Raw genomic sequence first — 12253 nt, 5'->3', positions numbered from 1 at the left:
TATCATGTATTATCAAACAATATGCAGATGTATTTGCTGGCACATTGTCTGCAGTTTCAATCTCTAATTTAATATCAACAATTCCTTCCTTCACTGTTTCATTCTGTCTAGAACAGTCTATTATAATTAGTGGATATTTCTTCATAAACTCAGCCCTACTAATCATAGGATCTGGGATAGTATTATAGTAAGTCTCTCTAAACCTCATAAACATCTCATAAGCTTTAGAGACATCTCCATTTTCAAAGTCAAGATTTAAATCACTATAAGGATAATATTCAGAGTTTAGAAATACTTTGAGATTTTTTAATTTACAGTGATCAAATTCGTCAGTTCTTTTTCGTGCACTAATATCCCTAGCTGTTTGGAAACCAAATATAATATACCTAGGCTTCTCTAAACTTGAAGATGTCTTTACTGACCATGTATGTCTTGTGGTATTGGGATATGATGGAAGTTCATGCAACTCTAAACTTCTAAATGCAATTTGCAAATTTTTATTTTGCAATAACATCTTTTGTAATTGTAACTTCTCCCCATCTGATGGTATCACATGTGGCATGACCCAATAGAGTTAAGTGTAATTTTGGGAATCGTATCAGCAGTGCCACTGGCTGGAGCACTAGTGGTTGTTAATATACAATTCAAATCATTTTTGGATCTTTTCAACACCAATTCTTGTTTGACATTTACTAAAACCTTATTAAAATCCTCGAATACTCCCATTAACAACTCTAATGGCAAACAAGTACTGAACTTGCCACCTTTATGGAACTCTTTTAAATTCGTGTCAGAATCAAATGCTACATTTGACAATTTAGTAGTTTTATTGTAAGAGCTCAATATTTTCATAAGACTAGAAATTCCTGGGTTTCTTACAATGTCTATTTCTTTACCTGCAACTTCGTATCTAATTTCATCAAATAAGAACGCAAATGCATTATTTATAAAATGACCTTTATCATGATTTTCAATTTCTCCCTTAATATACAGATAACTCCTACATGGGAGAGTTAGCAAATCTTGATTATTAATACATATTCGAATTTCATCAGAATTATTTATTGCCAAAGTGTTGTGGGGAACATAGGAGTGATTTGTAATTTTAACCACACTATCGTCGAATTGGGATTTCCCTGTAACGTCTAGAAAATCTTCCATTTTTATTAATAGAAAATTTTAACTTTAGTCCTATTGACTTTAGGAACCTAGCATTTTGTACACTTATAGATAAATTCTTATAAATTCTCATATCTTTTTTATATGACAAGTAATTGTAGTTTCTTCTCCGTTAAAGTCAATTGCCTTGTCGTGTTGATCGGCAAATGTAATACTGACAACATCTAAACTTCTCTTATTTACAGGAAAATATATAATATTTCTTGGAACTTCAATAATTTTGTAGCCAGGAGGAGCTTCTGGATAAAAGCTATGTATGGTGTGTGATTTGTTGCCATTTAAATAGGACCCGTTTGCAATATTACATTTTACTCTAATCACATTTACATTATTAATGTTTATTTTATTTGTAGATTCAAACTGAACACCAGGAGTAGAAACACCTTTAAATCCCAATAAGACAGACCCTAAACATGGTTTTGTAAAATCAAACACATGGCTAGAAAGTAATGTCGCTTTCATAGTTTTATTATTAGCTGTAAGGAAAAAGTCTGGGATTTGCTTTTGAATTTCCTTTGCAAGCTCAACCACCTCATATGTTCCTTCAGAAATTTCTATTGTAACTGGAGCATTGTGATCATAATAGAAAACATCATCACCTTCTCCAATGGTTAATTTGTTGCCTTTAAGTTGATTTAATTTTGGAATAAGCCCTTTGAATAAAAGTTTGGATTTAGTATTAATTAATGCGTCTCCATTTTTATCTATTATAACTTTAAGTTTACCATCTAATAACTGGTTTAAATCATCAACTGAGATATCTCCTTTTGGTAATGTTTTTTTCTCTACTTTATAATATGTTAAAGTATTTAGAGGTTTTTTAACATTAAATATAGAATTATAACTTTGAAAATCTACTAATCCAATTACATAATCATCATTTAATTCTATGGGAGGAAAGAACACTGACTTAAGCTCTGGCTCTGTACCCGAAAATGTTATAGTAAATGAATCCATTTTTATAAACAAAATTTTTTTATGAATGATAAACATAAAATTCCACAAATAGAACTATTTAAATCTTGTATTTGATCGGTTGTATAGAAGATTTTATATCCCTCAAAATATTTAATTACTTCTTTTGGAGGTTGGATTCCAAATGGGTCAAAATAAATTACAATATCTTTATTTTTACGATATGCTGTCCAATGTGTGCCAGATGAGCTATCCAAATTAACTATTCCGCACTCTTTTACTCTTGGTTTTAGATTTTTTAGCTCGTTTTTTAGGTACACCCCCCTGAAGTGAGGCACGTCTTTTGCGGCCTCTAACAGCTGGTAGTTGTCCATCTTTTTTATTAAATTTTAATCCCATTCCCATTTTTGCTTTTGCCTTCATCAAATTTGTCACGGCATAAGCAGCAGCTTTTTCAGCAAGACTTGCGTCCTTGGCCGTAACTCTAGTCCAAGCTAAGTCTGCTAATCTCATGTCTGCTTTGTTCCGAGCAGCGGTATCGGGATTATTCATGTAGAATATGTCATGCTCTTTACAATAAGAGTCTAGTTTATTTTTTGGAGGTACATTTTTGGCTAGATTCCCACGTATATTCGTTCCAGGTCCACAGTACTGATATGATGGTATGTGAAGTGGGAATGGAAGGTTATTTATAAGAGTATTCAATAACCCTCGACCCCTGTAAGGCTTTAGGAATAAACCTTTGCCCTTTTTACATGTTTTCTTATTATCATTTTTTACCATTTTTATTATATAAAAAATGTCTTTTATTCAACAAAAACATAAATTTAAAATAGTACATACTAAGGAAAATATACCAAAGAAGTTGGGTCTATTTCCTACCAATATTCGATGTGTTATTTGTGGTCCAAGTGGAAGTGGGAAGACGGTTGTAATTTACAATTTAATTGTAAGAAAGGAAGGATTAAAATTTACAAACTTATATTTAATATCTAAATCTTTAGAACAAGAAAAATATAAAAAAATAATTGAAATATTTAGTTTGTGTGACGAAGTGAAATTACACACGTTTACTGACTGTGAAATCACACCAAATGATGTAAAATCACAGTCAGTTGTTGTATTTGATGACATAAATAGTCCAAATATTACACAATTTTTCTCAATGGGTCGACACAAAAATATTAACTGTTTTTACTTGTGTCAATCTTACAGCAAAGTACACAAACATTTACGTGATAATGTAAATTTCCTAATATTATTCAAACAAGATGATTTAAATTTAAAACATGTATATCACAATCATGTTGGTAATGACTTTTCATTTGACCAATTTAAAAATCTCTGTCATCAATGTTGGGATAAAACTAAATATGGCTTTTTCGTAATAGACAAAGAAAGGTCAAAGAATAATGGCAAATATAGATTTATGTTTGACCAATTCTATCAAGAGGATGGTAAGGGTAAATAAATAAAAGACTGGAGTTTTTTAACATTTGCATTTATTTTATATCTACACATACAATTCATGTTTGATCAATTTTATAATGACCAAGCGCAAGAGTATTAATGCCATCTTCAAGAATAAACCTCTTGTCATCGTCAAAGGATAGTACTTTCTTGTTCATGGTCAAGGTTTGAAGATGATGATTTGTAGATTTAATTCTTGTCACATTCTCATAGTAATCTTGCCCAGTTGCAAGACAGTTCAAATAATGTTGATGTCTGAGGAGATGTTTAACAGTGGCACCATCAGCTCCTTTAGCTTTCTTCACCTCTAAAGCTTGCTTGTCTTCTTCATATAACCATTTTAGAGGAATGTAAGAATATAACTTTGGTCTTAAACCACAATATTCATACATAATATGACCACCTAATTCATCTTTAAACTTGCCAGTGACTTTTTTATTTTTATCAGAGTATAAGAAATGGTCTTTACTATATCCAGAGGTATCAAAATAGTGTAAGTCACCTTCTATTTCCTTGTAAAAGTCCTCTGTAACTATAGCATACATTAATGAATCTGTATCTGTCATTAGAAATCTTTTATTCTTAAATTTTGACATATAATTATAGTGGAAATCATACATTATTACTTTACTAATATCCAAAATGGTCATTCCCAAATATATTGGTTTATTAAACTTTACAACTAATTTATTTAAATGTATAGCATGTAAATTATTATCAAACTTTTTGCTACAGTCAAACCTTGGATTAGTGACATATTTTGTTAATAGTGACTCATCCTTGAGATATATATCACGAAACTTGCGTTGATTCATGATTGTTCGACCAAAGAGACTATTATTTAACAATTTATAAAAGTCTTTTTCGAAATCAGTTTTAGCACATTTGCGTTTTTCAATATTAAAATTAATATAGGGCGCAAGCCATCTAGACTGTCTAAATTTTAAAATTCTATGGTATTTTGTAACAATCAAACCCAATTCCTCATATTTTTGTAATGCTTTATAATGTAAAATATATTTAGTTTTGTCATTTAAATTAGGTATTAATTTGCCATTCATTTTCTCAGGTGCTAATGGATAGTCATTATGTAAATCATGTAAGCTTTTATCATATTTTAAATCAACTTCTAAAATGTATCCAAACTCGTCATTTTGATTGTATTTGTAGTCTATCTCATTAGTCCAACGGAATCCATCCACAGGCAGTGGCTCGCACATTGCTGTAGAGTATAGTGAGTTACAGTCTAAATATATTAAATAGACACTTTCTTGATTGGGGTCATAGTGTTCGCCCATATATCTATTATTGGCTTTAGCATAACGTGTGGAAATCATACTGACTCCTCCTCTGATTGCACTTTCTATGAACAAATGCATGTCAATATCTTGAAATAATTGTAATTTTATACCGGTCATTCTAAGACAGGCCTCCCATGTAAGTCCAGGAAGTGAATACATATGTACGGGGTCAAGTTTATAATCCTTTAAACACAGGTCTCTAAATGTCTCAAAGACATCAGCTAGTAGTAATACATCTGTTTTAAGATATAAATCATGATATTCTTGTAAATTATTTATATTAAAATGTGTCCATACATTTTTTGCATGTTCATACTCATTGGGAGAGATATGTTCTTTAGTTAGAGTACTATAAAATGTCTCAATTGGGGGTAGAGACTCTGCAAACGTATCTGGTCCCGTCATATATTCATAGGGAAATACACCTTTACGTTGTAGTAGTGGATTTTGTATGAATCTAAATGTGTTTAAATTGGAAGCCAATTTATATAATGGAAGGGACAGAAAGTTGTATGAATCTAAAAATACTAAATCATCTACAGAGAATGATATATATTTTTCCATATCTTTAGCTATGCAATTTAATTTACGATTAAACTTTCCCAAGTGTTGCATTATTAAATGCCCATCGTAATTTTTCAAGTTATGGAAGAATACTGGTATTTTCTTTGTTACTTTATAGTTTAAATTACAATCATTGTGGGCAGCTCCACGGTATTGCCCAGAGGAATGGCAATGATCTCTCACCCTATCAAAATATAGGGGCTTTTCACAAATATGACAATGTGTTGAGTTTTGGAAAGATGCCTCTTGCTCTGGAGTCATTACAAGAGGAATGTATATTGACATTTGACGTTTAATGAAGTCATAAGTCTCAAATAACCTTTTGAAAAACATGTCCATAACATTTTCACCACTATATAACTCTTCAGAAATAATCTTAGAATCTTTTACTACAACAAATGCAAATCCAGATGGAGTATGCTCGTTTGAGTTTATAAAACATTCAAAATCTGCATAAATCACAAATGGGGCTTTAAGTTGATATTTATAGTTTTTAAATTGTAATGTATCTTGTTTAGACATTTCCACTCGTTGGGCATCAAAGTTTTTACAATACGTTATGTGACGTTCTAATTTATCATTAGTGTAAAAATGTTGTAAACACAACTTGCAAAAATGCTTCTTATTCATATGTTTTGTAGAGTGGAACATTAACCTATCAAAATCACGAATTAAACAGTAATGTGATTTACGACCTTCATGTAATAATAATAAATCTACATGAGTATCACTATTTAGTTTGGTTGTTCTTAATGGATATATGAATTTATGGTCTTCAACCCCAAATACGTTAACACTTATATTATTTTGTCTTTCAAATTTATCTATATCAGATATTTTTACGGGGTATTTTATATTTGTCATATTTAACTGACTTTCATGGGGTAGATAATTAGAGACTCTATTAGCATGTTCATTAGAGTTCTGTGGATATAAAGCTGCTAAAATTGACCAAAGGAAGCATTTATTATCAACATTTTTTATATTTAAAACTGCATGTTTCAATTTAATACTCTCTGGTGTGGGAATGTATGACTTTGGAGTTAATGGCTTATACTTGTAAACATGCAACTGCCAATATTTAGTATGGTCATATATCCATCCACTGCCCTGAGATTGGTATTTGTGCATGGAAGCGTCAATCTTTAAAAGAGCATTTTCAATTTGGGGTATTAAATCTCTTTTCTCAATAGTTAAGGTGGTAAGGCTTCTAAAATCTGCAATACATTCTTTTTCATTAACTAATTGTCCATTTTGATCCATTGAATATTTTATAAATTTAATTCTCCTTACTAAAGTCCATTTTATCGGCAGAGGACAAGACTGAAGATTATTTTTAAGTTCATTTCTAATCGATTCACCAACAAATTCAATCATTGTATATGGACAATTATTACAAGAATTGACATGTCTTTTAAAATGACCAACCACATTTTTCTTACAAAAATTACAATTCTTATGACTTTGTAATATATGCGATTTTAGAACCACATTATCATCACAGATTAAATCACATACCTTGCACAGTTTCACCTTCATTTGATGTACTAGCTTGTAGTGGCGGACCAAATTGCTCTTCTTGGAGAGCGAGGCAGCGCAGTGTTGACAGGTCGGCATCACGCACGAGAATGAAATATCACCCGGATGCCACTTCTATATATAGGCTCGTCCCCAGTGACGTCACCACCTGGGGATTCCCCAGTCGCATGACCGCTTCACTTGACCCTTGTAGCAGTGCCCGTAAAACTATCTAAAACGCTTATATCTCGAAAACGGCTTGAGATACGGCAAAACGGTTGAAATTCTGGCAAACGTAGTGGGTGTCAACTTTTGATTATAAACAATATTACAACATAAAAAAATCAAAAAGTAAGAAAAAAATTTAACATTATTTTATATGGGTAGAAATAAAATTTACCATGAAAAATCGTCTAAGTCCGTAAAACTATCTAAAAACGCTTATATCTCGAAAACGGCTTGAGATACGGCAAAACGGTTGAAATTCTGGCAAACGTAGTGGGTGTCAACTTTTGATTATAAACAATATTACAACATAAAAAATCAAAAAGTAAGAAAAAAATTTAACATTATTTTATATGGGTAGAAATAAAATTTACCATGAAAAATCGTCTAAGTCCGTAAAACTATCTAAAAACGCTTATATCTCGAAAACGGCTTGAGATACGGCAAAACGGTTGAAATTCTGGCAAACGTAGTGGGTGTCAACTTTTGATTATAAACAATATTACAACATAAAAAAATCAAAAAGTAAGAAAAAATTTAACATTATTTTATATGGGTAGAAATAAAATTTACCATGAAAAATCGTCTAAGTCCGTAAAACTATCTAAAAACGCTTATATCTCGAAAACGGCTTGAGATACGGCAAAACGGTTGAAATTCTGGCAAACGTAGTGGGTGTCAACTTTTGATTATAAACAATATTACAACATAAAAAAATCAAAAAGTAAGAAAAAAAATTTAACATTATTTTATATGGGTAGCATGCATTTTATATGGGGGAGCGCGCCCAAGTTCGCATACAAACCTCGCACGATTTTGTGAATGGATGTGGATTTGAAATAGTAATGGAGTTGTACAATGGTATTGAACATTTATATAGGCTTGTATAGGCCGAGAGCTGGATTTTTAAAAAAGTGGTCAAAAAAAGCTCACCATGTTATTCTTATGGGGAAAACGTGCCTAAAGTGGCGTTAAACCATCATATTGCCTCTACTCTCCCTGTTGAAGCAAACCTAAGTACTCATTAACCTATAATTCTGTTTAAATAGGGAATAAATGTGATATTTTTAAGGAGACATTTTAGTTTAAATCCAATCAGGCAAATGGAAATTCGCTAAGTCTGCAGGTTTGCTGCGGCGGGGGTATTTATTTCAGCCTTTAATCTTGTTAGTCAAGAGTGCAAGAAGAAGTTTGGCATGTTTATTTACTATTTATTTGACGTAGCCTATTGTTATGTAACGGAATGGCCAAAAAAAATCATTTGAATCATTTGATATAGTGCCGGGCTGATAAACTGAAGGAGCTGGGTTAGATACCCACTCGTAGCACTATTTTTTTCTTGGATTTTTTCATCATCAGCAAGTTTGGTTGGTTTGGTTAGGTTTGAAACGGTTAAATTGTATAATTAAAACATTATCGAATTTAATTTGAGCCATTTATAGTTTTATTAGCGAATTTCCCTATAGGGAAGTAGCTATTACCGTAGGTGGCACGGTAAGACCTAGGCCCGAGACCGATTTACTTTTTCATTTTGATGTCCCCAGAGGCCAAAAACACTATTCGTTCAAATTTTTATATATGTATATATATATATATATATATATATATAGATTTATATATATATATATATATACGTCCGTGAACGCGATAACTTGAGTAATTTTTGTCCGATTTTGATGAAATTTGGTTTAAAGGTGTAAAGCGGGATAAACTTGAATGAGTTCGCGAACCAGCACGATTGGACCATGGGAACGGGGCTTTACGGGGGGTTTTATGGGGTAAAAATTGGTTTTTCTCACTTTTGACCCTCAAAACACAAAATTTCCCAATTTCTCTTTAGACCTTTTTAAAGAGCTTAAAAAAACAAATAATTTAGTAAATAAAAGTATTTTTGTTCGATTATTAGTAACGGAGAAAATTTAAAAAATTGTAAATTCAAAATTCCCATGTTATTCTTATGGAGAATATTGTCAAATGTTGTAGTTTGCTTGTTTATGAATATATTTTGATCAAACTTTGCAAATTTATTTATTTTGTACTAAGCTATCAATATTATACTCAAAAACACACTTAAGTTAGTTTCCTTGTAGCAGCAAACCTAGGTACTCGTTAAACCTAATGTTATTAAAATATATTTAACTGAAAATCAATTCAGACGAATGGAAATTCGCTTAGTCAGCAGGTTTGCTGCGGCGGGGGTATTTTATAAAAAGAACTATTTTTCCGATTAAACCCTCATTCAATTTTTCATTATCAGCAAGTCTGGTTAGTTTGGTTAGGTTATGACAGTTTAATTTTATAATTACAAAATTATATAATTGAATTTGAGGCATTTATAATTTTATTTTATGAACTGAATTATTTTTTCGATTAATAAACCCTCATTGGATTTTTCATTATCAGCACGTTTGGTTGGTTTGGTTAGTTTATGACAGTTTCATTTCATAATAAAAAAATTATAAAATTGAATTTAAGGCATTTATAATTTTATTTTATGAACAAAACTAATTTCTCAATTAGTAAGCCTTCATTAAAGTCAATCAAGCCTCCAAATGAACTGTTGGCAAAACTAATCCTGAATAACAAATTGGGCGGCCTGGAGTTAAAGGTAGCCGTGATCAAGGAATGGTTGGTTTTCAGTTTATAGTTAATAGATGAGTGAACGAAGTGAACGAATCTATGTATCGTGTATAGCGGAGTCGGAGAAAAGTTGTCCGCTTGTCTGTGAGTGAGTGTGTTCGCACCTAAAACTCAAGAACCGTTGCACTTATAGCGTTCAAATTTTGCACAGTTAGTTATGACACCAGTGTAAAGACACCATTAAAATTCTAGACGATTCCGCTCAGTAGTAATTATAAAATACTTAAAAAACATTTTTAAATTTGTCCCATAAGAATAACATTAGGAGCTACCTTCTTCTTCTTTTTATTTGTTTACGTTTTGCGACCAACAATTTTGTTGTCTACTTACAAAGAGAACGACTTTTACTCTAAGCTCTTTCATTCATGGAGTAAACAGTTTGGCGTCTATGAATATATATCATTATAATTTCACAGCTTTCAGAATAATGTTATTTAAGCTAATTCAATTTCACAACTTTCAGAATAATAAATTGAACTTAACAATATTAGTCGGCAGTTATATACCGTTTGTGTTTAGCATTACAATTCACCTTTAAATTAAAAGTATATAGGTATGTATGTATTTAGAACATAGCAGCTTTTTACATTATTCAATTTAATGTTGGCATTGAATATTAAATATTCAAAGATGTTGGTATATTTTTATACTAAAATGCTATGCGAAGGGGGGGGGAACAGGTCCCCGACGTAGAGAGTGGTAAAGGAAGCGGAAAGGTGAGCAGTGAAAAGAAAGGAGTACGGAAACCCTTTATGACTGTTAAATTAACGTATCTATAATACTTAAATGCTATGGAAAGATAGGGAAACAGGTCATAGTGATGGAAATAGTGAAGGAAGTAGTAAAGGCGAGCGCTGCGGAGTGTGGGGGGCCTTTATGACAGTTAGAATAATGTATCTGCAATTCTAAAAATGTTATGGGAAGGGAGAGAAACAGGTCCACGATGTAGGAAGCGGTGATGGAAGTAGTCAAGGCGAGCAGTCCGGAGTGTAGAAACCCTTTGTGACAGTTAGATTAATATATATCTGCAATACTAATATGCTATGGGAAGGGAGGGAAACAGGTCCACGACGTAGGAAGTGGTAATGGAAGTAGTCGAGGCGAGCATTCTGGAGTGTAGAAACCCTTTGTGACAGTTAGATTAGTATAACTGCAATTCTAAAAGCTATGGGAAGGGAGGGAAACAGGTCCACGACGTAGGAAGTGGTAATGGAAGTAGTAGAGGCGAGCATTCTGGAGTGTAGAAACCATTTGTTACAGTTAGATTAATGTAACTACAATTCTAAAATGCTATGGGAAGGGAGGGAAACAGGTCCACGACGTAGGAAGTGGTAATGGAAGTAGTAGAGACGAGCATTCTGGAGTGCAGAAATCCTTTGTGACAGTTAGATTAGTGTACAGTAACTGCAATTCTAAAATGCTATGGGAAGGGAGGGAAACAGGTCCACGACGTAGGAAGCGGTGAAGGATGTAGTCAAGGTGACCAGTCCGGAGTGTGGGAACCCTTTGTAAAAGTTAAATTAATCTATTTGAAATTCTAAAATGCTACAGTAAGGGAGGGAAATAGGTCCACGACGTAGGAAGCGGTGAAGGATGTATTCAAGGTGAACAGTCCGGAGTGTGGGAACCCTTTGTGAAAGTTAAATTAATCTATTTGAAATTCTAAAATGCTATAGGAAGGGAGGGAAACAGGTCTACGACGTAGGAAGTGATGAAGGACGTAGTCGAGGCGAGAATTCCGGAGTGTAGAAACCCTTTGTGATAATTAGAATAATGTACAGTATCTGCAATTATAAAAATGCTACGGGAAGGGAGGGAAACAGGTCCACGACGTAGGAAGTGGTGAAGGGAGTAGTCGAGGCGAGGAGTCCGGAGTGTGGGAACCCTTTGTGACAGTTAGATTAATGTATCTGCAATAATAAAATGCTATGAGAAGAGAGGGAAACAGGTCCACGACGTAGGAAGTTGTGAAGGAAGTAGTCAAGGTGAACAGTCCAGAGTGTGCGAACTCTTTGTGACAGTTAGATTAATGTATCTGCAATAATAAAATGCTATGAGAAGAGAGGGAAACAGGAAATACATTACGTATATTACCAATGACTTTGGTTAATTAATGGACGAGAAGTTAGGATGGTTGTTGACTGAGATTTGGTTTTTTTTTAAGAGGTTGGCAGCCTCTTTTAACCTTGCATTTGCCCGTCCACATAGACTAAGCGCCCGTGCGTGGATCGTTTACAGCAAAGTAAGGGGTGAGCCGGTACAGTACAAAGGTGAACTGCACTGATAAAATTAGTGGCAGTGACCAGGATCCGAACCCACGACATCGCGCTGCCTTGGGCCCGAAGTCCGTGACGCTACCGACTGAGCCACCGACTCACCATTATTTGCCCCGACTCATGGGTTGATTTGCCCATACAAATAACATTTTTGTGTTCACCAGT

This window comes from Macrosteles quadrilineatus, unplaced genomic scaffold, assembly GCF_028750875.1.
Source record: "Macrosteles quadrilineatus isolate MER2022 unplaced genomic scaffold, UCM_ALF_1.0 Scaffold_3__2_contigs__length_128488019, whole genome shotgun sequence".
Classification (NCBI taxonomy): domain Eukaryota; kingdom Metazoa; phylum Arthropoda; class Insecta; order Hemiptera; family Cicadellidae; genus Macrosteles; species Macrosteles quadrilineatus.
Note: the sequence above shows the minus strand (reverse complement) of the source record.